Source organism: Mesitornis unicolor, unplaced genomic scaffold (genome assembly GCF_000695765.1).
Source record: "Mesitornis unicolor isolate BGI_N332 unplaced genomic scaffold, ASM69576v1 scaffold32918, whole genome shotgun sequence".
In the NCBI taxonomy this organism is placed as follows: domain Eukaryota; kingdom Metazoa; phylum Chordata; class Aves; order Mesitornithiformes; family Mesitornithidae; genus Mesitornis; species Mesitornis unicolor.
In genome coordinates this window covers 1-3,708 of record NW_010201709.1, presented here as the reverse complement: position 1 = coordinate 3,708, position 3,708 = coordinate 1, and positions in this window count along the sequence as shown.

Here is a 3,708-nt window from a genome sequence, read left to right as displayed (position 1 = left end):
GCCTCCCGTCAATGCCCCAGCTCCAGGCCCAGGAAACCCTTTTAACCTGCACGGACTGATATGCTCCGGCCCGCAGCCCGGCCTCGCCTTCCTCTGGGCTGTAGCTGCCGGTTTCTTAATATTTCTGCGTGTTGTTAAAAAATTAAAAGGCTACTCCTCTCCATCTGGTACCGATTTGCCAGCCTGTTCGGGTTGCCTCCTGCCACGGAAAGGGAACTTTGGCCGTGGTCAGGCTGCGTCTTCTGAGAGCCCGAAGCCCAGCAAAGCCAAAGGTTAAGCCTGGAAGGAGGAAGGAAACAGCCCGCTACGGCTCCGCGGCCGGGAGACCCCATAGCTCTGGGGTGCCCAGCCTTCGTCTGCTGGGAGGGCTCCCGGGAGGAAAAACTTCTCCAGAATTAATAGGAACGAAGTCTGTGTAGTTGGAGGCGGGAGGGGGGGGGAAGAATTTAAAACATTCAGGGAAAACAAGGCTGCATCAGCAGACAGGGCCGTTCCAGGTACTTGACTTTTGTTTTCCCAGAATCAATCGAAAATGCATTTTGAGACAAAACCTGAAGTGCTCCGAAAAGTGTTTTTCCCGTCCGTTCGGGGCAAATAAACTCCTCAAAAGCCGTGAATGTGCAAACGGAAGAGAAAGGGGAAGGAAGAGGGCGGAGGAGGCGGAAGATAACTCCCCGCTGGAGCAAGCCGGTTGCAGAACATGTCCTGGCCGCCCCCGTCGCCGCGGAGCCCCGCCGGGGCACTGGGAAGCGCTGGCCTGGCTTGAGAAAGGGAAACAAAGCCGCCGTCGGGCATCGGGTAGGCACAGACCAGCTCTGGGCGGAGAAGAGACAGACGGACTCTCCCCTGCTTCCCACCCAGGGTATTTCTTGCCGATAGCATTTCATTCTCCCTCCCCCAAAAAAACCCTTTCCCAGCGGCAAGGTGCTCTCGCCTTTCCCTCCTTTAACGTGCCTATGTACCTCTCCTTTCCCAAGAATCGCGTCCTAAAAGTGGCCCTGGAAAATCCCAGGCAAAGCTGGAGCCCGCGAAATTCCCTGCTGCAAAAATAAGGCGAATTTCTTCCTGTTTTTATATATATCGAAAAGAAATCGTTTTATTAAAGACGGTTCAGGAACAGTTTGGCGACATCGTTAACAGCTTGGAAGTTCAGCCCATATTTCCAACACAAACTAAAAGCAGACTTTAAGACAAGAAAAGTAAAAAAGATATGTTTTGTGGAGAAACAGTCTTACGGTATGTACCCACATAGACTGGTAATCAAAGTTTTTTAGAGCAATAGTATATTATAATAAATAATACTAGTTTGGAACAGACATTTTAATAATTAGACGAGGCACATTAACAGAGAGGATATCGCTTCTCTCTCCTAGTAGTTGGCTACTGTGTCTGATCACCCTGTGTATATCATAACATGCACTCTAGGTTTAACGTAATAAAATAATCCACAAAATCCTAGCCTTTCGGACTATATAAATTATGGCGTCTTTTGAAATTCCTTCTTTATTGCTTCTGTCAATAACACCCGTTTAGTTTTGTAAATTAAAAGTTAGCGGTGAACTTCACTCCTCCGACTAGGAGGGATTTTTTTTAAGCGCCGTGACGGGAGGAAGGAGAGGAGTCTTGTGCTTGTCCGGACGAGCAGGCTACAGCTCCCATTTTACACAAGCTCTGCGCAGGTTTGTACACACCTCTGCAGCCGCAGCCTCTCCCTTGGCTGCAGGACCATCCGTCCCACCGAAAAGCGTTTTCCTGGGGTGCCCCGACCTGCGTCTCCGCGGAGCGCCCAGCGCGCAACCTCCGCGGAAAGGCCGAGAGCGCCCGCCCGGGGCCCAAACGCTCCTTCCCGGGAACAGGCGGCTCCCTTTTCAACGGGGGAATATTAAATCCTTCCACTGAAAACGAAACCGCGGCAAAAAAGAATAATAACAAAAAATACCCAACCCCAAACCTGCGGAAGCGGGGAGCGCGGTGAAACATTCCCGGGACTGTGCTTTGTTCCCCGCAACAGCTCGGAGAGACTCTCCCTCCCTCGAAAAAGCGATTAAAAATCCGGCTGCAGATGTTACGCCTCCACGCAATTCACAGTTCTCCCCAGGTCCCGGTGGACTCGGCGGGTTTTGGCAGCAGTCGGGTGCTGCTACGGGTCCGGACTCCGACTTTCTTGCGTTTTCCGATGGATTTTTAATTTTTTTTTCCACTCGGCGTGTTTTGAAGTTTACGATACCAAATCAAAACTGACATTTTTTGGCACTGACCTTTTTCAGAGAAAAAAAAATTACAGAGCCCCCCCCCCAAGAGTTAAGCATTTAAGAAAGTTATAACTGTAACCGTTCAAGATATTTAAATTCGTTTATACTGGCCTAGAGGGAAGAACAGAAAATATAATTAATATTAATATTAATATTATTTTCAAGAGGAGGAAACAGAACTATAATTCAAGGTTTGTCAGCACTCCCTTCCACTGAGAGAAAAACGCTGACTTTCATGGAAAACAATTCCCGAAATTTCGCCATCGCTGGAAGAAGGGAAAAAAATTAAATATATTTTTCAAGACTTTCCAAAAGTCTTTAGCTGGTCGTAAATTGAGTTTATATATCCATCACTGTCCGCAACTGATAGATCAAGATACATTGTCTTTCAGTTTGGAGACTATTTTCTTATCCTTCACCCTCCTGTTCTGAAACCAAATGGTGACTTGTCGCTCAGACAGGTTTGTGGCTGCGGATATCCTTCGCCTCTTGTCCTTGTTAATGAACTTGTTAATGGCATATTCATTCTCAAGTTCTTTAAGCTGCAGTTTTGTGTACGGCACTCGCTTCTTTCTCCCACGCCGGTAGACACACATATCGGGCTGGTTTAGTGCAACGTCCCCTATTGTAAAAGACATTATGTGAAAAATTAGAATTTTATTACAGGCGTTTAAAGCTTAGCCCATACTTGTTGGGCGCTGGATTTCACGGGCAAATAAATAACGCCGAGTTGTTTACAGTTTGTTATTATTTACACCGCCACATTATTTGCACGTTAGTAAAGCACCAAGACCTTGATAGACTGTCATCACTTTTTAGGCATGCAGGGCTAGCGAGCGTGCAGGACGGTGGGGACATTGGCTGGGGGGGCGAGAGCAGGTCGGTGTTGGCAGCGCACACACAGAAATGGCTTTGGTGTGTGTTTCCCCGGGTTTGTTTGCATGTGGTTTGTGCCTCCATGCCCTCACCACTCGCAGTCTCTTATACGCACTGGGGCCGGGGTAGTCGCCGGGGAGGCAAAGGAGCCCAAGCCTTTGGGCCGTCATCCTGCAAACGGCAAACGCGAATACGAACCCGGCCACCGAGGGAAGTGGCAGGTTAAGGGGCCAGAGGCCGCCCAGACACTCCCCGAACGAAGGTCCGAGGCCCTGGCGCTGGGTGGCGGGGGGGCTCTGGGGTCTGTCCCGCGGGCTGGAAAGCAGAGGGTGAGGTTTCCTCGGGGGTAGGTGAGGGGAAGGAGGAAAAAAGGAAAAGCCGCCGTCCCCCCTTCTCTCTCCGCTCTGTGCGTGTCTGTGCGGCGTGTCCACCTCGGCAGGCCGCCCCTGCAGCCCGAGGGGCGGGGGAGGGGACGGGCAGGCAGAGGAGGCGCGGGGGTGTTCAGTTCAGACCATTTCTCTCCCTCTCGTACCTGGAAAGGACGATTTCCAAAAGTGTGAGCTCTGTGTCTGATCTTTGG